This window comes from Kryptolebias marmoratus, linkage group LG12 (genome assembly GCF_001649575.2).
Source record: "Kryptolebias marmoratus isolate JLee-2015 linkage group LG12, ASM164957v2, whole genome shotgun sequence".
In the NCBI taxonomy this organism is placed as follows: Eukaryota; Metazoa; Chordata; class Actinopteri; order Cyprinodontiformes; family Rivulidae; genus Kryptolebias; species Kryptolebias marmoratus.
In genome coordinates, this window is record NC_051441.1 from 1,670,854 (window position 1) to 1,695,292 (window position 24,439).

The 24,439-nt window shown below is 37.4% G+C and overlaps 1 protein-coding gene across 7 annotated transcripts in view; it reads left to right on the forward strand.

The window, feature by feature from the left end:
- The window catches only part of rbfox3a (RNA binding fox-1 homolog 3a), a 562,538-nt gene that overhangs the window by 158,814 nt on the left and 379,285 nt on the right, over positions 1 to 24,439 (forward strand). For all 7 annotated transcript variants that reach the window (XM_017419378.3, XM_017419373.3, XM_025006644.2 and 4 more), the window contains one exon: positions 14,984 to 15,097. The gene's annotated coding sequence lies outside the window, so the exon portion shown is untranslated. The remainder of the gene's footprint in view (positions 1 to 14,983; positions 15,098 to 24,439) is intronic.

The following is a 24,439-nucleotide window of genomic DNA, read 5'->3' on the forward strand; positions in this document are numbered from 1 at the left end:
TGTTCCATTTTTATCCCAAAACTAAGAAATCTGAAATTGCTGCTGTCCCTTAAAAATCAATCCAAATGTCACCAACCATCTATAAAAAGCCATTCCTACTGCCCCGTCCACATCACGATTTCTTGTGTAAATCCACCTGATATGTCAACATCTAATCAGTCCAATTTGAAAATGGGATGGAGGGAAGGATGAGGAGAGAAAGCTGAAGAAAAATGAAGCGAGGGGGGGGAGTCGCTGCCGCCCACCGCTGCCTGGCCCTGACACCTTGTGAAGAGTGCTCATTCATCACACGGCGCAGGGCTTGAGCCTCCGTAAATCACTGTGGATAAAGGACGCGCCATAAAGAATGGAATTGTGAAGGTAAGGGTTTTAAATCCCCCTAGATGATCCGAGATAAACACGGAGAGACTTTTGACAGTCCCTCGTTACCGCCACAAGCGAGAGGAGCTGTCACCGCTCCCTCCTCGCCTTTCATCTCTTGGTAACAGTCTGGCTGCTAATATCCTCAATTATCTCTGCAATATGTTGCTGGGAAAAAGGGAAAGTTCCGAGGAGGCATTCACGCAGTTTAAAAGTTTTAATTTGACAGTTTGTGGAGTAATGATGAGTTGCAATGAGGGTAGAGGGGACCGGCGGCCTACACTAAGCGTGTGACAGGTGATTGGGCCGGACTGGGGATGGCTTTTGGATGTCAGGAAGGCAAATAGATGTTTCACAGGACGTAGCAGGAAGAGGCTCCAAATCCTGCATTGTAGATGCCAGTGGTGTTTCATTTAGAAGAAGGAAAACATTTGTTTAATTTCCTTCAACTAAAGTCATATTTTTACCAAATTAAAATGTTTTTTTTCTTATTGAAAGCACGTGCAGTAAGCTGTACTTTCTGTTCCACCTCCGTCACATTCACAGTGAATTTATTGTGTGAAGCAGTTTAATTCAGTTCAGTTTTTTATATCACCAATTTACAACAAGTCCATTCAAATCAGATTCAGTTACAGTCAACTCTATCCAGTTAGAACACAATAAATTTACATAAATGACTTTATAAAATGCCAACCAGTTAAACTTAAAAAGAAAGCCAGCAGATTGTGTTAAATCTTCCATTCGGTGCAGTCTCCCAACCTAAGCAGCACAAAGGTGACGGTGGAAAGGAACGACTCCCAGAACCAGGACGGGCGGCCATCTGCTTCGACCGTCTGGGCTTTTCTGTAAGAAAAACCCCTAAAAACAAAAACATACTGCTAATGCAAACATGGAAAGCAGAGAGAATAGAGACAGCAGAGTGAAGAAATGTGGTCAGTTTGTCCTTCAGCAGTCTAAAGGCTGCTTCGTACTCCACCAGAAGAAAACGGTTCCAGCTCCCTTTTTCTTGCAGAACTTTATTTTTTCCAAGTTGTGTCTGAGAACTGTTATATAACCTTAACTACAGGATTTATCTAAAAGGAAAGTCTTAAACCTGGTCTTAAAAGTAGACAGAGAGTCAACCTTCCACAAGAAAGGAACCTGAGAACTACTTTTCTGTAGACCTTTAGGAACTATAGGAACCAGGAGTAAACCTGAAGTCTGAAAGTGAATTCCTCTGTTCCAGAAATATGAAACAATAACATCTTTAATGTAATTATTGAGAGATTTGGATGTAAATTCTATTCTGAATTTTACATGCAGCCAATGGAGATGAGCTTAAAATTAGAACCAACATTTTTCAAGAAGTTTGTTTTTCAAAAAGAAGTTTAGGAAGCATTTGCATGGAGGTGTCAGAAACGGGAGTCAAAGTGAATGTATGTGAAACTAGAAGCACAAACCTTCACTAAGGTTATTAAAAATAGTCTGATCCCCCAACAATTCCTGAAAACTTTTAAATCAGTTTAATAGGTTTTAAGTTATCCTGTGAACAGGTAAGGGTAAAAATGACAAATCGGTTGCATGAAGGTTGACTCAGTTTTCTCCCTCTGAGATACCAAGGTAGTAATTGTCTTTAACTTCAGCGAAGAGGAAGAAACAATCAAACGAATAAATGGAGTAATAAATGAAAGTGATCATGGCTTTGCACTCAGGTTCATGGAGTATTGTCCATCCTGCAGGTGTGCTGTGTTATCTGGTCAGTGTTCCTGGTGTCGGAGCTTGTGGGCTGAATTCTGCTGCAACTAATGGGAAGATCCGCCTTCGGTGGAAGCACCAACTCCTTCAGGGGCTTTGGGCGGCAGCGCAATTAGTACACAAAATATTAACATAAGGATCAGACATGGCGTTTCCACCAGGACGCAACTTAAAAGTTCAAGGTAGTTCACATCGCTGCGGTTGTGTCAATCATGTTTCGTTGGAGTAATTGCCTCAGGTTTATTCAGCTCCAGTCTGTATAGGATGAAGTCCATAGCCTCAGTGGTGTAATGACAGAGTACACACTTTCTTGCTCACATTAACAGCTTTTCTTGATAGATAAAAGTTCCAAATAATGCCTCCTGTGATGGAGTGAAACCAGGATAACAAATTGCCCCTTTGTGATAACAACCCCTCCTGTGAGCTTCCCGGGTGTGCAAAGATAGACAGGCAGCTTTTAGGAGAGTCGGGTCTGCAGCAGCTTTGTGCCAGGGGAAAAAGCTCTATGCCCTACAGAAGGATGGATAGTGTAGATTGGTAATGGTTCCTCTGCTTTTGACAAAATAACCCAACCTGCAACCTTCATTCTCATTGGCTGAGTGAAAGGGCACCTGCAGAGGAGCTGGCCTGAGATAAGTGAAGTCTGTCGCTCTGGCTGCTGTGTTATAAATTGCAGCTATCTCAGTCATGTGTGTGAGACAAGCAAGCTGTCTCCTCTGACAACCTCCTCTTGACTCGACATGCAAAAAAACAAATTGATACGAGGCAGAGAAGGAAGGATGAAGAGGAATAAGGGCTGAGCAGATGTGGGAGGTCTATTTTTTTATTTAACAAAGTCAAACTTTAGTGCTCAGATGTTTTGCACTCTTATTATTAGGATTGTGGCACAGTGGGGTCTTCAACATTCACTAATTAATGTCAGAGGATATTTTTTTGAAGGCAGGTATGAGATGTTATAATTTCCAACTTTCACCAAATGCTAGAAGCGAGATTAAACAAAGCTTTCATGCAGATTTAACCCTCTGGACTCTGATCCACCCACCACCAAACCAAAATGTTAGAGATTCGTGGGAACTGAAACAAACTGCAGAATGACTCAGGGAGCTGCCAAAGGGTCAGGGATGCTCCAAATGAAGTCCAGCCACGAACCTTCAGCTTGCCTCTTAAACTTGAAGTCATACGAAAACTTGGATTTTTTGTTGTTTGTTTTTAAACTTTATTTGCAAATGTTGGGGCTGGAGTCAAATCCTGGAGCCTTTAAAGCAAGATAAGTGATTATGTTGAACCTCACATTCTGTCACAAAGTAAAAAACTAACTCTTGACTATTTGTTCTACTGAGAAACATTTTCATAAGAGTTGACTGGCTTGCATCGTTTCCACTCGCCCCTGTGTGTGTTTGTCTGTTAGCAAAATATCTCATGAATCACGGGATATACTTTAAAGAGAAATTGCAGAAAGTTATCATGGATTATCTGTTTAACTGTTGGAGTCAACCTGCCACAGCTAATCAACCTTAGCCAACACAAATAAAGGTATAAGTCGGTGAATTTTACAGATATTGATATATTGATATTGATACAGATATTATAATTAATTATGATAGTGGCTGAGTCATTAAATCACATCTTCTGATCAGTGTTTTATCATATGTCAGATTACACGTTATCATCTTAACAAGTTGACCAAAATGGCTGTTTGCTTGTCCTTTCTCAAAATAAGATGATTTTAGTTTGAAGGTCCGGCACAAAAGACAACAGGTGACATATGATCCTTTAAGGATAGCTAGGCCTTTAAATATGTATATTTTTACTAGTAAGCCATAACATTATGACCACCACGACTCTGTGTGTCATACTTGCTCGTAAAGTTTTTACTGATCAGTTTATTTGTATTTTATTTGGTACAAATTGATCTAAAACAGTCAGGGTTTCTGCTGAAAGAAAATGTGTCCACTTGCAGCCCGTTTTTCTAACCTAAATAAATAAATCAATAAATAAAAACCCAGCTGTAATTAGAGTCAGATCAACTCGTGCTGTAATGGTGTTGGGGTGATATGGATCAGACTAGTGACTCAATAACTGGTTGTTCACTCAGTCATGGTGTTTAGCCTTCAACATATAAGGTTATAAGATGTTTTACGTTTAAATTATTTTTATTTTTAATTTAAATTCCAGTCAAATATTAAATTGGCAGCTCCAGATCCCTTTTTTTTGACTGGCCATGCAGCGATAAGCAGCTTAGTTTTGGGGTTTTGTTCATTAGGATCTGACTTCTGATTGGTCTAAGTTTCAAAATTTTAAAATTAATGCCTTTGTTAATCTTTTGCATTTTTAAGAGGAAAAACATGGTTACAGATTTCCCCAAACACTGCAAAACAAAACCAAAATAATTGGCATGACTAGCTTGTTGGTTTTCATGAAATAACTCTTTAATCCTGCTTACACAGCCACCCCCAACCCACACAGGTGTTATCCACTTTTACAAATATATATATTTTTTGGCTAATTGGACTTTTCTTCTGTCTGTTTCTGTTTTCAATGAATCTTTTGTTTGTAGTACCTGCTTCAGTAACTTTGAAGCATACAGCCCAAAATATACATTAATTAAAGTTTTATTCCCACTGGTTTTCATGCCAAAGTTTTAGACTAAGCTTCTCTTTTGTTGACAAATGACTCAGTTTTCTCCATTTTTGTCAAACCTTGAAAACACCAATGTGCAGTGATACGCTCAGAATGTGTTAGCTCTGTATCTATAAAACTGACTGAGTTATAGCCGTATTTGTTGGGAATTTTTCATTAGCTGTGGGTTCCATCTTGAATTGTGTTGACTTCATAATGTAATCAGTTGTAGATGTTCTTCCAATGATTATTTCAGCAGGTTTCATTAAAATATGTCATGACCTGGAGACATATGTAAAAAGCATGATTGTCTGCGTTTTTGTCTCTTATCATTGGGTGATTAAAAATGGCAGCCATGTATCAATTTGCAGGAATTTACTTTGCTGGTCAGAATTATATTAATGCTTTTATTTTTGCTTTAATTGTCAAATGTGTAAGAATCACTTTCTGTTATGTGATGCAGAAGATTATTATGTAACCCTAGCTGTCTGTTTTTTTTTTCTGTGGGTGTTGCCTCGGATGAGCGCCACATTTTGTTTATCAGGCGCTCAGAAATAGCAGCGAGATCCAACTGAGGAGTTGGACTGAGATGGATGTTTCCCTTTTAACCCAAACTCCTACCGAGTCTGTTCTCGCTTTGGAAAAGCCTTCGACTTTTTGTTCTTGTTTTGACCATACACAAATCTGATGTTTGTTGTAAACCAAAAACCTGGTATTAGCTCTTTGGTAAGAGTATTAATCACATGACCACAGTTCACTGAACTCTGCCTTGAAATATGAGACTCATTTCTCCAGGATAATCAACTTAGGGAAGGGAAAAAAGAATCAGATATTTTAACTTGCCTGCAGGATTTTTTCTAAATGCGCCATGCCTGATTATACCTGACCAAAAAGAAAACAAATGAAATAAAAGCTGAAAGTCTGCAGCTTTTGAACACATGAACATCACTTTGTGCATGGAAAAAAAACAAAAAAAACTTTGGAGTTTATTATAATTAAAATGTAGTTTTGAAAGCTGACAGCAGATGGATTGTTTTGGCTTAGCTTTGGCTCGTTTTACCTAACAGACCATCGTCTTTACAGAACATTAATCAATCTCGAACCCTGTGGGATGAAAACAGAGAATGCATCAGAGACGCTTCTGTGTGTCTTTGGACAAACACAGCCGATATCTCACTGAAAGCAAGAGCTTTTTATTAAAGCTGCCTTACTTTGAATTTATGTCAGCTTCACTTTTCTTCACTTGGATGTAAGGATTTCTTTACAATATGTTCTGAAAGAAAATCTTTTTAAAATGTTTGTACAATATAGAAAAAAGGAAAAGAAAAGCTCAGATTTCACATCAGTGCAAGTAAAAATGTGAGAGGTTACAGCCATTCTTTAAATATTGCCTTTTTTATTTAGCTTTATTTCCACACAGTATTTAATGTAGGAGCGACTGTCTGACGGCGGGTTGCTGCACATTCTGCTGAGCACAAAAGGACAATTTTGCAGCTAATTGCACAGACATCTAGTCTTTCCTTGGTTTTACTACCAATGAATTTATGGATGTTTTTTTATTTTAGGGATGGAAACATTGAAGTGAAAATTTCATTTCTGCTGACCATTTTTTAGCTTCATTAGGCAGCATGATCAGTTGTTTTTCATGCAAACAGATTCGGTATCCTTCTCTTAGCTTTTATTATTAAAGGCCTAGGATTGCTTGAAAAAATGCATATTGCCCATCACCTATCATGCCAGAGTTTTAAACTAAAATGATATGATGGGAAGGGTTGGAGTTTACTGTGCATGATCAGTTGACTGCAATAATTAATGACAAAGTTTAAAATGCAGATTTCACTTGATCAGTTAGTGTTCTGAATATGTGTTGGGGATAACTCTCAGTAACTACCACACCAAACGTCATCTCAATGTTCCAGAAATTAGCTGCGCTGTAGTAATTTTTGTGATTTTTATAGTTTTGCTTGGCCGAGTTGTAGATGTGCATCCTCTGATTACTTTGAGAGCTTCATTCCAAACCGTGCACTCGTTCAGGAGATATTTGCTTACAGTACAGTCAAATGCATTTTGATAGTATAGCAGAAGGCATGTTTCTCTCTTCCTTAAATAAAAAAAATGGTTTAGTGCTACAAGAGGAAAAAAAACAAACTAAAGTCTGAACTTGGCTCCTGACAAAAGCTTGTCAAATTTTAGAGAAAAACAGTTTGTTGATTTAGACCTTCAAAAACTTTATTTTAATTTTCTTTATCATCCGCTGCCAACAGCGACACAGTGATAATATTTTTGCCCTTGTCCCTATTTGTGTTAGCAACAGTCTCATGAACCACTGGACACATTTTAATGAAATGAAAGTAATGACTGAATGAACGTCTAAGTGATTACCACTTAGAACCAACTTAATTCAATATGGCCGCCAACTGTCCCTGGAAACACAACAACAGTTATGACTCAACCAGTTTTACAGATTTGGAGCTAAAATAGGATGTGGTGGTGGCTGATTGGCATCAACTCTGTCTGTCTGTTAGCAAAATATCTGATGAACCACTGACAGGTTTTAATGAAACTTTAATTAATTATTAAGTTGACATAAAACTACAACTGATTATCTTTGGGCGTTGTTCCAATTTCAAGCTAATCTACCGCTGCAAATACACAAATGGCTGCAGTTCAGTCAGTTGTACCGATATTGAGCTTAAATTTGGTGTGGTAGTAGATCAGCATCATCCTTAACACATACTTTGAAATTAAGGCAGTGGGTAATGTGAATTCTTTCAATAAATGATATACCTTTTTAATTTGTTTGCATTCTACTTTCTGACAACTCAATTGTCAAAACTGTATACAAAATTGATCAAATGTAAAAACTAAATAACAACAGAATTCTACAAAGTGTTACCTTGTGACCTAAGAAGCACAGATGCTGTGGTATGAACTGAAAATGATTGTCCTCAACAACAGTAATGTGATTTTGAAAAGTAATTACTTCAGTTTGTCATCTGAAAATAAATTCCAGGAATGATAATAAAGTTTGACTGCATGTGTACACAGCAGACATGCTTTAATCAATACAAATTAGGTTTCAAATTAGACAAGTGTCCTTTAAATTTCTGCCGTGAACAAATTTCCAATAACAAACTAATTGCCTTTTTTTTTTTAAATACACAAGATAAACATCCATTTTTTAAAATGATGCTGGGATACCCTGATTACTTGGTGAGACTTGAGGAAGAGAAAAATGACTATTCATGAAGGCATTTTGATGTTAGAGGTCAGAGTGGTTCCCTGATGGTTGGACGAAGCCTCCCCTGTCACCTCCGCTGTTCCTCTCCTCTCAAACAGCGCTCTGCATTCAATCCTTTCAGGGAAGCTGTGCCCTTCCTACCAACCTACTGATGTTTAATTCATTCCCAGGCGCCTGGGGGACACTCAGAACAACAACAACAACAAAAGGAGGGGGGAAAAAGACAAAAGGAGAGAGGGAAGGAGAGAAAGGGAAGAAATCAGAAACCAAATGTTTGCTCTGAATTTGCTTTTGGCGTGTGTGTAATGAACAAATGAAGAAAGGGCCTAAAAGAAGACCGTTGAGACTGGAGGCATTTGAGACGCAGCGTCAGGCGTGGATGGCTGTGAGGACAAACAAATCCCATTTGCCTGAGTTTAGACTGACTTCAGGGGTAGATAAGGATGTTGCTGGACACCTTGGCATGCTCCCTCTTAATCAGAGGTTGATTAAGCACACTCTGAGAGCCATGGATTAGGGGGCTCCCCCCGGACGCCACTAAATTGGTCGAATGGGAAGGAAAGCAGAGTGTTGAGACTCTGCTGAGGGAACTTTTGATGTGTCAGTCTGAGAATCTGGCATGGTTTACTTTTATTGACCTTCCCTTTTTTGGTTTAAAACATCCCACGGTGACAACAGGGAACATGGAAGCTGCTTGGAAATGGGATGAGGTTAGAGGAAATTTGACTTTTCAAAGAATTCCCACATTATGCTGACCCATCAACATTAATACATTCCTTGAATGCATGTAGCCTGCCACTTTTTAATGCCAGAGTTTCAGACTAACAACTTATGAGAAGTGACAGACTTGTAGCTGTTTGGGTTAAACCTTGAAAATAATGTTATGCATGATCGGTCTCATGCAAGATTGCAATCTCTTGCATGATCAGTTGGCACTTAGAGTATGTATTGTAAACAACTGTCAGCAGCAATAACACCAAATTTAAACACAATATTTGTAAAATTAACTGAGGTGTAGCCATTTTTGTGTAGGGTAAGGTCAATTAACTGTAGTACATACCTTGGATTGGGTTGACTCTAAAGTTAATTGCTTGTAGATGTACAGCCAATAAATATTTTCTGAATATTTCAGTAAAATCCAGCCAGTGGCTCATGATGTATTTTCCTGACAAACAGGATTAACTCCAACAATAATGCCAATGTTTTAAGCAAAGATATCTCACATTGGTTTGCACTCAACATATGTGTTGGGAATAAAGCTCAGTTATTTCTACACTAAATTTAAGCTCAGCATCTGTAAAATTGGCTACGGTATAAATATAAACGTTTATGTCGGCTAACGTTGGCAAGCCATGATGGCCATCTTGAATTGGGTTAATTCCAAAATGTATTCACTTCTAGATGTAGATTCCATGATTTCCTTCTGAAAGTTTCATAAAAATTTGTGTAGTGAGATATTTTGCTAACAAAGTTGGCTGATTGTTAATATCTTGTGCAATAAGTTAGCACTTAGTAAAAGCTGGGGATCAGTCTCTGATATTAAAATGCCAAATTTTAGCTAAATATCTGTAAAACTGTTCTTGTGCAATTCATGTACATCTACCACTGATTAACTCTGGTGGGAAATATGCATTCCTCCACAGGTTTTATTTTTTTGTTGTATTTGAGAGCAACAAGAAATAACAAGAGTCCTGTTAAGTTCAAATACAAGATTTTTGTTTTAGAAAACCAGGAACCTCTGGCCTTTTTAAACTGGTACTTTCATTTAAATCTAAAGTGTTTTTATTTATTTATTTCTTCTTTCCCTCATCTTGTGTCAGGTAATGGATTTACCATCGTGCACCCCTCCCACCACCCCCATCCGCGCCGCATACGTACAGTTGGTGTCAGTTATGGATTTATGGTTAATAGGCTGCTGTTTTTTTCCCGCTGTTTGAACGGTTTGTAACCCTTCCGCACAAGGAATGGCATTATTCATGTTGTGGTGGTGGCACCGCTATTAATGTAATGAGTCAGGCTGTTAATGTGATCCAGCTCCAGACGCAAAGGTGTTCTCAACCTGAGCTTTTTCTGCTGCAGACGGGAGACCTCTGTGCCCTACATAACAACGATGTGATGTGTCATCGCTGATTTATTTTGCCCTTGAACCTCTTTAGTGATGGCACCTTGTGGGATAGCCTTTAAAAGAAGTGCCCAGAGATGAAATGAATGCTCTGTTCCAAACTACTGGAAGACATGCACTACAGCTAAAGGCTTTTAGAGGGAGTGCTGTAATCTAAAATGTGCTATTTCTCACACATAGCGCAGCTCTGGGATGGGCCGATCAGATAGCCTGAGATTAATCTGACTTGACCTGTGAGCAGCAGTCACTGCCTTCTGCATTGCTGGCCATGAGAGGAATTTGCAATAGATTCCACAAAGATAGAAATCAATTTGAATTTAGTCGAGGCACCTTGGGGCGATAAGGCGTTGCTACATCTACATGTGGACGCACAAATTTCATAATGAATAGATAAGGATTAATGTAATTTCAAGCTGTCACCTCCTGCCAGACGGGATGTCATAAATGGCTTATCATTGTGCCCGGATTTTTATTTACATCCAGGAGCATAAACAGGCCAGTTTATTCCCATGCAGTCCACAAACATAGCTCCATGGTAACCGTCCGCAGAGATACATCCTTTGTTTTTAACAGCCTTATTAACTCTGTGCAATTCCTCGTGTAATTAATGTCTGCCTACAATGCAGCAAACATCCACGATGTAACCTGTGAAGACACAGTAATTATGTGACCGTTTGAGTGACAGAGATCAGGAGTGCAAATAGATGAGGCCCGTCTGCAGCCTCAATCAGAGGGGCAGAGTGTTGGTCCAGGTTAATGGGCGTCCTCCCGGGAGAGATTAGCCGGAGTTAAAGAAAGTAAAAAGGGAGGCATTCAAATTCAGTCTGATAATGTCAGATACTTTAAAAACCATCTTTTATAATCTCATTGTCACGGGCCATTTACAAGTTCTTGGTCCAGGGCTTTATGAGGTTCCCTGTGCAGGCATTAAAAACACTAAAATCCTTTTGAAAGAACACTTCATTTGAGCTGGATTCTGCAGCACCGTCCATAAATAGCCAGCCATCTGTTTCCTGCTTCTGCAGCAGCCAAACACAGAGCAACAAAACATTCTCAAACTGAGTTTTGATCGAGGAACAAAGGAGGACTGAAGTTAGTGCTGGACCAGGATCCAGCCAGGAGTCTGAGTTCTGGAAGGCAGAGCAGGCAGTAAAATCTCAGTTTATAAGGAGAATGCCACTTGTAGTGGAGTGAACCTGTGATCGATTGGGATGTGAAGTGGCTTAGCCGTACCTCTGTGTGTCAATAGCTTCAACCTCTCCCTCAACCCAGTGATAAAACAGAAGCTTCTGGTACTAAATCTCAGCCTGTGTGCACCTCTGAACCTACCTATATGATCATATTTTCATCTTCCAGTTGATTTGTAGCTTTTACTCGTCTGATCACACAATCAGGAAGTTTAAGTTGTGCATCCTGAAGCCTGGAAACGGGACTGAAGAGCCGAGCGGCAGCACATTAGAATGCAGTTCACAGCAGCATGGATTGAAACAAAGGTTTAATTGGCCTCATATCAGGGTTAGATAGCAATGTTGTTGACATTTGATTAGGGAAAAAAAAGAACAAGGTGACTTGATATTGTAGTGATAAGCAAAAATTTCAACTCGATCGCATCAATACTTTTCTCAGGTGTGTGTTTCCGTCTCACCTTGTAGCCAATGACAGCGGCGGCAGCAGTCGGAGGGAGTTAGTGTTTTTCTACAGTCTTATTGCTGTTTGTTTTCCTTACAGTCGTTCCTGTTGACCTACAGATCGAGACGCATAAACAGACATTTCTCCACCATTGACGCTGCTTTATTCACAGCGTCCCTCCTTCGCTTTTCAAATTCAAGGGTGTCCTTAAATAACACTTAAAAGTTTAGTATTTGTTTTGCAAGTGGCTGATTGACAAGAAAACATTTTTCAAATCTGAAAATCCACAAAGACTTTGTTAAGATTTCATAGTTGTTTTTTCTTTTAAAAAGGACATGGCATACAAAAGAGTAATGGAGTCAGATTTATTTATTATTGACAAACTGAAAACTTGGACTGCTGGAAGGGTAAAGGGCATCTCACGCGCTGTGAATGTTGGAGAAAATAGGTAAACTTTCTGTTGCAGACTCTTCAGACTGTGTGACCAATTTCAAAATGATGATTTTTGTTCATATGTTTGGCTTGCAAACCTGAATTCTAGGCCATGCACATTATTTTACTTCTTATTTCCGCCCACATCATGCTCTCTTTGGCAGCCGCCCCTGTGTTTATGATTTATTCTTTTTTAGAAATAAAGATGAGTAGACTCGCCTTCACAAACCTTGTGACTATTTTCAGAGAAAATCCTCCCCCCCCATTTTTTTTTGAACATGTACAGAATTGAATTAACCGTGTTGCAATCCTCTGCGACTCAACATTTTGTGAATGCTCATGTGAATGCTGTTTGCCAACAGTTAGAGCCCAGTGAGATCCTGTCCTGAGCAGATAAATCCTGTCTGAGACCAGCTACCCCAACAACAGGAGTCATATATATATATATATATATATATATAGCTTCCCTAGTTGTAATCAGCTTCTTGAATCCTCATTTTGAAGAAATATTTTGAAGAAATATTTTGAAGAAATATTTTGAAGAAATATTTTGACAGGATTAATGAGCTACCAGCTAGTTTATATGCAACAACGACAAATCTGCCGTCTTAAAACAACTCCAGTCTATACAACGTTTTTTTTAAATGATTTCTGTAATCATTGTCTCATAATCTTTGACACCAGTGTCTTTCACATGACATAGGTATTTACAACTATTCTTTTAATCAGTTGTACACCACAAATAAAAGCCAAAGCATGAGCTGAAATAAACTCCTTCAAGTGTTTTATATTTAATTTGGACTAAATCAATGTTTTCATCTGTTTACCCAAACAAAGATTCAATTTATTCTCTGTATATTAACAAATACAAAAGCAATAGAATAACTTAAGTCCATAATAACAGAAAATGGTGATAAAACAAATAATGTAATAATTTCATGATACAATTAGTCCAAAAAGGCATCATGCTCTGAGAAAAAGTCAAAGAGAAGATATGAGTCTTTAAAAGTGATTGATAAACTGGTTATATAATCTAAATCCACAGACTCTGTTTTAATTAGACCCGTGTTTCCCACAAACCCCCCCCACCCTGCATGTTTAACATGTTTCCCTGCTCCAACACACCTAATTCAAATAAATGGGTCAGCTCTTTGGGTTTTTAATCAGGCTCTGCAGAAGTGTGATAATGACCCATTCATTTGGATCAGGTCTGCTGGAGAGGGGAACCGTCTGAAACACGCCGTGTAGGAAGTCCTGGGACTGGGAAATCCTGAATTACAGCTTAATCTCTTTCAAACTGTGGGGGATTTTCCATCACATTCAAATATAGACTCCTTTCCTGTGACGGTGTGTGTCACAGCTACAGCTACTCATGTTTGATTTGATTTAGAGTCAAAAACCCAAAAGTCCAATCAGACCTGAAGGTTCCCAAACAGACAGCTGAGTGTTTGTTGTACCTGTTTTTATTCAGAAGTTACAGGATTAATGCAACTTTATTCTGGTTGTTTTCACACACAAATAATTGACTTTATTGTCTTATCCGTTAGTTTTGTCGTTGCTTTTCTCTGCAGCGTCTCCAATGTGTGAACTTCCATCTAAAATATTACCACTGGGCTGAATATATATAAATAATTTTTCAAATGTTTACTTTTTCTCTGCTTGATAACATATATTTGGGTCTACCAACACTAACTCTGCAGCTTCATTTTTGTGCACCTTCTGTTTGAAACGTATCACTTTTCCAGCTCAGAACCGAAGAAATCCCAGCTGTTCATCTTTATCTCCTTCAAATCAGGCAGCATTCACTGCGTCTTTAAAGATGCACGTCTATATTTACGGTTTGTTTTACTGTTTAAGCTTCAAACAGGAAGATGTGTCTGCAGAAGACCAGTATTTTGACCGATCTGTCCTTAAGAACGGCAAACAGAGAGAAAAAAATACTTTGAATAAGATTCTAGACTAAACCAACAACATAAATGGAAAAATAACTTGACATACTTCATCTAAACATACATGTATATTTAACATGAAACCATTTTTCGATGTGGAAATGAATTATTTTCTAGAGATGTGGGAGCTTGAATCAAACTTTTGAAGCTGGCATATTGAAGTTGTCATTTTCATGTTTTGATAAATTAAAAAAACTCTTAATATTTTCTCATGTTAAAGCTGCTGGCTGTAAACGTAACTGTGTTGATTACAGGTGTGTGTCTGGGCTGACATTGTGTCTCTTTGTGTGCACTTGTTATATTCGTGCCCCACAGCTCACTTCACTCAAACCAGAACGCCACTCTGTCTTTAGCTACGAGCATATTAGTCTCCATGGAAACTCATTTTACCAATACTTCATCGGTGCCAAATGACCCTGTGCTGTTACTTAGCTTCTCGCTGCTTTGTGTGGATGCGTTTTCTTTTGGAGATTAAACGTTCCAAGGCAAATTGAGGTCTTGCTGGTTTTTTATTGCCGGGATATTGAATAAGCATATGTGGGGAAAATACCAAAACATGGTCCTGTGTCACTTGGTATGAAAACAGATTGATGTATTCTTGTGCTTTTTCAGGGGCCAAGCATAATACCAGAAGAACAGCACAATTTTATCAGGTGGAGGCAGCGTGTGGAAGTTAGCACCACAAGTAATTGACTGTTATGTGATATTTTACAAAAAGAATAATCCTGGCTCTGCTCTACAACATGTTGTAAAGCAGAATATTTCCTCAAATTAGATATGAAAACACTGACTGGCTGCTTTTGTGTCATATTTCCTGTTTTTTTATGAGCCGCTTTTTATTGACCAATATTTGTTTGAAGGTTTTCATGCTTTCCTTTTTCTCCAAAATCTCGACAGATAATTGCTTGGACAGAAACACCCGGGAAGGTCACCCAAGAATCCTGCAGTAGGAGCCAAAGTGAGATCTACAGGACTACAATTACTCCAGCTGCAGAGCAAAGTGAATGACAGGTAGGAAATAATTCATATGAATCACCTGCTGTATTATGAATAGCCACCTGCCGAGAGGACATAGCACGGTCAGTTATCCTCAGAATGGCTCCTGAATCGCCCTTTTTTGTCATTTGTTAGTAATTGCCTTATTCTCTTGATAATATAATGAAATTAACCTCCGAACATTTCCTCCTCATGACATTTATGAGACAAGGTTGAAGTTGACATAGCAGCAGTCACACAATTATATTTAGATTATTTGACTCCAATGCCATTTGGCTCTTTTTTGATGGTTCTGTTCGCTCATAAATCATGCTCCTTATTTTACCAAAACACAGAGCTCAATCCCGCACGAAGGACATTCTTTGAAGAAACTCGGGATCACTCACATCTATTTTCTATTTGGGATACATCTGACCTTGTAGTGAGCAGACATAAAAGGCTGTCAGTCAAACCATCATGCAGTCTTTGTTTCCTTGTGATTGTCATTCTCCAGAGGAGTCGAGCAGTAACTGACTTAAATCTAGTGATTCTCTGCTCCTGGCAAAATGCTTGTCTGTCCTTTTTTTTTTTTTTTTTTTCTACCAAACTCAGCAACTGCCTCGGGGTAAGGTGGAAAGAAGGTGAAAATAAAAACAAAAAAAAGTTGGGGAAGCATGTTTGAGAGGTTGGAGAATGTAATCAGTGCCAACACACTGTTGAATAGTTCAGTACACGCACACACACACACACACACACATATATGTCTATTAGTTTGATGTAACATTTCTGACCTTCATGAGATTTGAGTGACAAAGACTGTTTTCTGTTAAAGTCAAAGAGAGAATCAGTAATATGCTACATATCCTGCACGACATATATGTTGGCTGTTGGGGAAAGACCCAAAACTTCAGAAAGAGCTGTTAGAATAATAAATGAAGCGTCTTAAAAACCATCCAAATAACCTCTGTTTGCTCCAGATCTTTAAAATTTACACGTTCTGTTTTTAAACAATAGTCCACCCTTTTCTATTTTTCTATTGTATTTTAATTAAAAGAAACAATATAATTTAGAGGGTTATTTGTAACATTAGAATCAATGTTAAATATAGACGTTTCAGTGCTGCGAGTTAAATCATGGAATGGTCTTAGAGACGAGTTGTAAACTAAGAAATCCGTATTTGGATATAAATTTTAAGTTAATTATGGATTATAATGTAAAGTGACTGTAAAATCTTTAGGATTTCTTAAATTATTTCCATACCATACCAATTTTATTTATAAAACACTTTAAAACAACCACAGCTGATACAAAGTGCTGTACATTAAAACACAACATAATAAAAAAATAATTAAAAATGGTTTAAAAACAAAAACATACAATTTAAAACTAGATCCCGCTGGTGTTGAAAGCCAAGTAAAATAAATGGGTTTTAAGACAAACTTCCAGAGTCTGGGTTTTGTTCTGTCTTGATGGTTTTTGTGTAATTTTTAAATTTGACACAGGATGAGCATCTTATCCTTATGTCAGCAAATCACATAATCTTTTTAAAGCTTTCGTGGGGGTTGTATGTTGAAAGATTTCCCCTAAAATCAGCAAAATATTTGTCCATGCTCTGCAATAGGTTGTAGAAATTGTGAGGGGGACAAACCAAACCTGTTGCAGTGTTTCCAAAAAAAAAGAAGAGGAAATACAGGCCATGGCAAAAAATATGGAAAATATTTTCTTGGAAAATATTGTTTGTAAATAAATAAAATAATAAATCACAGACATGCCATAAAACTTTTATTTCTTTCCAACCTTCTGGCATTAAGCAGCAATAAAAAGAAAGGAATCTAACTGTAGTCGATCAGTTGCATGAAGACTATTATTGCTCCCGATCCTTTCTGCTGTACGATGACACAGAGGTGCCATGTGTGCACGTCAGATGTCTGAGCGCGCAGTTTAGAGGGATTTCAGACATGCAAACACCGGCTGGTCGAGCGACTGCGACCCTCAGCAGCACATCAAACGCTGCAGCATCTCGCAGCTCGGCTCAGTTTCACATAAACAGATCAAGCGGACCACGATGTTTTCATTCCAGCTGATGTGGAAATGTCACATTGTTTCAAAGGGAACTTCTGTTTTATTCATGGCTGTGATCCTTTAAGTTTGGGCTGCCTAATGTGGTCCTAGAAGAGATTTGTCACGAAACTGTAAAAGAACGGTGCGCAAGCCACAGAAAATGTTGAGTCTGATAAAAACAAATGACTTCAGAGAGGAAACGGAGGCAGTTTCTGTGTAAAAAAACCTTTTTTTTTGTTGCTCTCAGACAAATATTTTCACCGACTTGATGTACTGTAGAGTAATGAAGTGATGTTTGGCTGCAATTGATCTGAATTAAATAGTTTTTTTACTTTGGAAGCTAAAAAAAATGAGACTTTTATCAAAATTTCCCCATTTCCTCTGAACAAAGCTGATCATATTTAGCTCTTCTTCCATTCTTGTGACAGAATGGATTTCTGATTACCTGACATGATGTGGGAATGTTTATTCCAACAGATCAAATCTGCTGATTTTCTGTTTCTTTTTGCCAAAATCGAGCATTCTGGTTTCTGATGAATAATAATGTTTTATTAGTTTCTGAGCAACAGGCTGGAAGTTAATGACACTAAATGTGTATTTCAAATATTTTAGGCCTGCATCTTTCTCTTATTAAATGCCTGTCAGGAGCCACAATAAACATAAAACCAAGTGTTGTAAAGAAAAAAACATTACTTACAACTTATTTTAAGACAATACCTAAATATATTTTTGTATAAATTCAGTCTTTAAATTCTTGGTTCATTGATGAATAAAACACAAATTGGAATTTATTCAAGAAAACTTTAAATTATATGAACACAGCTTGGTTTAGTTTCCAAATGAAAAGACAATTTAAGAAAATAAAACAATTATTGTTTAAATATTTAAAACGCTGAGTTGACATCAAAACAGCTGATAGTAAAAAAGGATAAGATTTATAAAGTTAAATTAGCTGAATAGTAAAAAAAAAGTCATTTTTCTGCATTTTTGGCACCTTTTTAAAGTAAACTGATAATTAGAACTTTCAAAGTAAAACAAATGAAGATGTAAGTTTCTGCACTCTGTTTTTTTTCCCAACAGTTACAGCTCCACCTAAAATAAACTTAAAGAAAATGAGCTAAACAAACTGATTGGATGGAAAAAAATAAATAAAAATGAAAAAGATCAGTCAAGTAAAATAAGAACAAAACCTTTTTTGCAACAAGAACATACCTGCATGCTGCTCCTGCATCTGTAACTTCTGCTACGTCAGCAAATAAATTCAATTAAGCTCGTTAGGAGCTGCCAGCGCTGCTTGGTTTTATTCCCAGCACTGAGGCCGACTGGTCCGAACTCTGGTCCTTAAACCAACGAAGGCAGCAGCAAAACTTCCTAAACTGGAATTTTATGAATCTCGGGAGATTCTGACCGCCTTAAAGAGCTTCCAGCCCATCACTCCTCAAACAACCTGTTAGATGTAAACCCAAACACTCTTCAGAACAATCTTTATTTAAATATTAAAATGAGTCAACATGTTTGTTTGGAAGAAGGAGGCTTTGTGTACTCAGTCTAAATGTTAATATTCTTGTGATTATTTTGGATCCTAAGTGCATCAACGCCAGCTTGTCGGCATCTTCCCTTCAGGCCCCGCTCATTATGTCTGTCTGGTGCCACACCCTCTGGATCTCCGTTTTCAATTAGATGTGGCTGCAATTGGAAATTAACATGGAGCACATCATAAAATGCTTGATAACGGAGCTAATGCAATTACATTTGTGATTAAAAAAGGTTAAATAGGTGATCTATTACATTGATCATAAATGCATTCAGATTTAATTTAATTTAACAGAACTATAATGCTGTAGTTAAAATATGTCCTATTAGTGTTTGGAGCCTGTATGTATAACGATTAATTACTGAATAATTGTTCATGCATTTCAACACTGGCAAGCTCTGAAGGGTGATTTATTTTCTTCAGTGGCTGTACAGAGATAGGGCTTAATTACAGTGGATAGCCTTATCTCCCCTCTCTAATCCGCTCTTTGGAGTCTCTGCGTTCACGCCATCTAGTCGTCGATATCATCACACTGTTGGCAGAGCCAGACAGAGAAAGTGAGCCCCAATTTCTCTGTCACATTAAGGCTTATTCATGAAGTCTATGCCATGAACCTGACTTAAGAACTCCAGAGTGGGAGGAAAGAGGAGTCAGTGAGAGCTGGAAACCTTCCCCCTCCCAGTCTGACAGTCTGAGGTCAGCGAGAATGCCACATTACCCACTCGGGCTGTTTTTGTCAAATGTGTGGTCAAATCTGATCAGATAATGGGCTGAGCTTCTTGCCAGGAGCAATTTGTTGTGGATATTCTTGTGCTAATGTCTGCAATTTGACTGTTTACCTCCTCAGTCGTAGCACCCGACTGTAAGCCTCCGCAGTCATGTTGACCAAATACTCGCAGGATAAGCCATTATTAACCCAGAGTGCACGAACACAAATGTCTGTTTTGACTTTTAGCTGATCGCCGCCTTTGTTTGATAATTCGACAGCCGTGGCAGATCTTTATCAGGGAGACTAAGAGTTTAATTATTGTAGCTGGATGGATCGTTTCCAGCTCACTAACAGTTGCATACATTAAACCAACTCTGGATAAATAAGAAGCTGGCAGCGAAAAGGAATCCGAGCTGCACCACCGTCGCTCCGAATTTACACAACTGCAATAAAACATTTGCTGTTTGCCGATTATGTTGCATATTTACTTATATGCTCATTGATTTCCATTATCCCTTTTTATAGATGAATTAAAACTGGACTCAATAAGTCATCCTACATCATCAACACAGGCTGAATTAGTACCAAATATCTGTTTACCAGATGGAAAATCATGAAGTTCAAAATTATTTAAACTTATCTTTAAAGCTCAGTCAGGCGTAGTTTGAAACTGTTTGTTGTTGTTTATGATCCAGATTTCAGTGAAACAAACATGTTTCAGTTATTGTACTAAAACACAGATTTCCTGCAGAAGGGCTGGAACAACACTATTATTTTACATTAGATTATAGAATTGTTTTTGCTTATATATGATCATAAATGCATATAAATCTATTAGAAAAAAGTGGAGAAAATCATTCTCTCCACAGTAAAAAAAAAAAAAAGTTTTTAGTTTTTTTTTAATAGAATAGAATCATCTTATTATTGTATGAATCCCTTATATATTAGGAGGAAAGTTATGTTTTCTTCTTTGTTTATATTTGCAACTTTCAGTTTTTTTTTTTAACTTGCTGAAAATCGTTTCATCTTTTCTTTCTGAATGAAGTTTTTTCCCAAACTTCTAAACTGCAGGAAGTTGGCGTTTATCATATTACTGTATTTTTCCATAACATTTTTAGGGACTAATGTTACAAACTATTGATTTTGAGTAATTTTGAACAATCAGCCTTTATTTTCATTAAGTTGACCTCTGTTAGCAGTCAGTAAAATTTTCTCTTTTTGAAATTAATGTTTTAAACACTGAATTCTCAGGTCAGTTAATAAGGATGAAAAATAATCATTTTGATATTTTTAGTTTGACAGTGATATTAGACACCCAAATATAATCTTTAGAGCATTTAAGCGTGACAGTTTTCAAACGGTTTTGTTTGTTTTTGAGCAAATAACCAACAGAATAATTTATATTGTTTGTATAAAACCATTTAAAATGAGCTCAACTTGAGTTAAATGTCACCATTTCTGCTTGTTTTGGTGAAAATGCATGTTTTTCTGAAGCAACATTCTGGTCATCTTCTGGAGGCACCATTTTGTACCTTTTTTTTTTTTTGAAACCACTGAACAAAAAACCCCAAAGCAGCTCCACTAAGCAGAAGAGTTGAGCTGCACTGTTGAACTGGGATAATCCCTCGGCCCCCTTGTTTTCTGAAGTGTTGAGGATGGCGCAGGAAATGCTCGATATGCTGATTTCGTCAGGCAGATGACAGCGCAGCCTGGATGTTGTTCTGTCCTTTTTATTGGCTGAGTGAGCTGATGTTTGGCAGGGTGGCAGGCGGCGCAGCTCGAGAACAGTTTGGGCATCCTAAATGTCGAGGATGTCGCCGGATTCCCTCGTTTTGAGTGAGCGAAGAGGAAAAATGTCAAACTGAATGCTCCAGCAAATTCCCTCTTAAATTGTCACCGCGGGCTGTCTGACAGTTCTACCTGAAAGTGACACAACTTTCAGTGTAAAGAGACACGTAAGCTAACTAATTAGAGCAGAGATCCAACACAAATGTTTAATGAAGAGATAATATATCACCACCCAGTCCTGGAATAATAAGACTACTTTGTCATTTGTCTTTTTTCTCTTGAAAGTGATTTTTTTTTTCTTGCACTTTAAAAGTATTGACTCACTTATGGAAGTTTTAGTGCAAGTTTTAATAAGTTTTCTTACTTGCTATTCCTTGCATGCCTGCATGATGAAGTACTCTTCCCTTGGTTTTCATTTAGTTATAGAAGATTAATCCATTTTAAGGCACATTAAGCTCATTTGCTGCCTTTGGCTTCCTTGCATTTTCTAACGATTATTTTATCATTAAGCTACCTAGGACACTTTTTTTGGGGGGGGGGTTCTATTTGATTTCATGTTTAGAGATGAAAAAATACACCACAGCTGAATTTGTTCTATATTTCATATTTACCCTACTTTTATTTTTCTCGTTTTCAGCTCTAAATGTGAGGTTATAAAGCTTCCCTAATTCAACATTTATATAGGTAGAAAGATCCTGCCTGTTTTAAAATGTAATTTTTTTAGCATATGATGTGGTACTCTGTCCTTGGAAAAATGAGAAAATTAAAAAATTATATTCAATGTAGAAATTGAATTTATAATAATGTCTATTAATCTGGGGTAATTTATCACATGGGTTAGTTTTTCTTTGACAGAATAGGCAGGAAGGATTCAGGGATTATAGTTTTGTAGTTTTTTTTCTTTAAAACGTAATACAACAGTCAGTAAAACAAAGATAAACATCGGAGCAGATTCAGTAATATCTGGACTTTATTTGTTCCCTTTTTTGTCAAAAGTTTTTAATTATATTTCCTCCTGTAGCTGAAAAACTGATACAGAAAATGTCTAAATGAGCAGCTTGATTAGGAGTGTTGTGCTGCACCTTTTGTTAGGAGTACACTTTAAAATTAAAGTTCACAAAAAAAAGACTAAAGTAAGAAATCTGACTTATTTGAACCTCTGGAGCAAAGACTTCACAGCAGAACGCCCCTCAAAGGTTAAACGGGTCACAGGAAGTTTTATGGTATTTAATATCTTTATTCAGCTTTTACATGATCACAGTTTAAGTTTTTTTTTTATTTTTTGGGGATTTTACCTCTGAATGCTCAACAGTACGGTGCTGTCACACTGTTTTCAGCTAAACTAAACTTTTCTAAAGTTTTTACATATAAAGTCCCACAGACTTTACTCTTTTTATACAGTTTATACATCAACAGGTAGGTGTTTTTGTCCACACTCACCTGCTATAACACTGATTTCTTTTAAATCCCCCTCGAGTGCAGAGTGAGAACATCCAAACACTCGTTTCATTTTATCTGAGCTCAAAATATTCCCTTCAAAATTAAAAGAGAAGAGCCTTTTTAACTTGTCATATCTTCTACGTACAACATCGTATGGGACGACCTGTTTCAGTGCAGCTGAGGCTTAGTTTCTGTCTTCGGCGTGCAGTCAGGGAGTGACAGACAGGGGCGTGGGTACCATGATGACCAGAACGAGCCGCTGGCATCAGCTTTAACAGATCTTTTTATCCTGGTTCAGATTATTACTGAGCTGCAGAGAAGGAAGCTGATGGATGTTGGGATGCTTGTTTTTTAAAATTAGTAGAAATAAATTCAAACCCTTTTATCTTCGTGCAGTATATGCAAAATTTATCAGGTCTGAAAGTTTTTGTCTGTGAACTCGATCAGTGGCCCGTTGCAAGCCTGGTTTTATTTCGTCTTTTTTGCTTTTTTTTTTTTTGAGCTTAAAGTCACTGCTTCTCTAAAACACAATCAATATTCAAAAGAGTCTGCTGATTTCTTCTAACTGAATACGATGCTCCAGCACCTGATGTTATAGTGATGGTAATAGCACTGTCAGGTTTGACAATGTGCAGAAAGCAATACCATCATTCCCCATATTCACTTTTGAAAATCTCATTTTGCTTTCATCTCTTCACTAACACAGAGCTGTCAACATGTAATTCAATGAGTGTTACAACTGCACTTGAACGTTTTCTTCATCTTTTTTGCTGGCAGTTCTCATACCATCCAGCTCGAATTAACTTCTTCTGTTGTGTTTAAATCAGCTTTTGTCCTTTTTTCTGGTAATTGTACTTTGTTATCGTGCCTGCTTTTGTTAGGAGGCGGGATTCGTCAGGTTGTTGGTTTGTGGCGAACATGTGATCTAAAAATGAATGTGTTGCTTCTGTAACAACCACCCTCATTCAAACTTGTGGCGTTGTCACGACAGAGGAAATTGAAAACAGTCTGTCTCTCAGTCATCACAGCAACACTATCTTCTGTTTCCAAAGCAGGTGATCACAAACATCCCATAAATGTTTCTGTATTTATTTTGTGGGAACTCTACAAAGTGGGTTTTCAGCCCAAGGTCATCCCAATGTTTGGAGGGAAGTAGACGCTTGCATTTCTTTTATGGATGACTTCGGTAAAAGCCTTTTTTTTTTTTTTTTTATTATTGTCAACAAACCCTATTAAAAGACCAATAACTATCAAACATCTTCAATGTGCTCTATTTGTTTCATATCACTGCATTGGTGTCCAAAAAGCTAATAAATTTTCCAGTTAAAGTCTTTATAATATAAAATTAAACAGAAGATTGCTTTCCTGATTTGCCCCATTACACCCCCGTTCTATTACAGTATCAAAACAGGTTGCTTAGAGATATTTTAGGTTTTTATTTTGTGAAAAACAAATCCTACTTTCATCAAACACTTTCTGAAATCTTGAACTTCAAATGTTGTCTCCAAAAACAAAATCTGCTTAAAAGTTCTGCAAGCTGTTCACCATCGATTCTTCAAACAAAAGAAGAAGAAAAAAACTTTGAACAAACAGAAATCCTGCCCAAAAAAAAAAAAAAATTGATAACTATTATTTTAGGATTCGGTTTCATCTCCTGATTAGTCATTTTTGTAAACGTTGTTGACATGAGATGGTTTTTCTTTTTCCTGTCTCGTCTGGAGTTACAGTAAATGTTTTCATATAAACTAGTGGTTAGTTAGCAGCTTTTACCTGCAGTTTGAAAATAAGAACAATGTCTGGACTTAAATATTTATGGGACTAAAAACAAAAAGGATTAAAAAAGAAA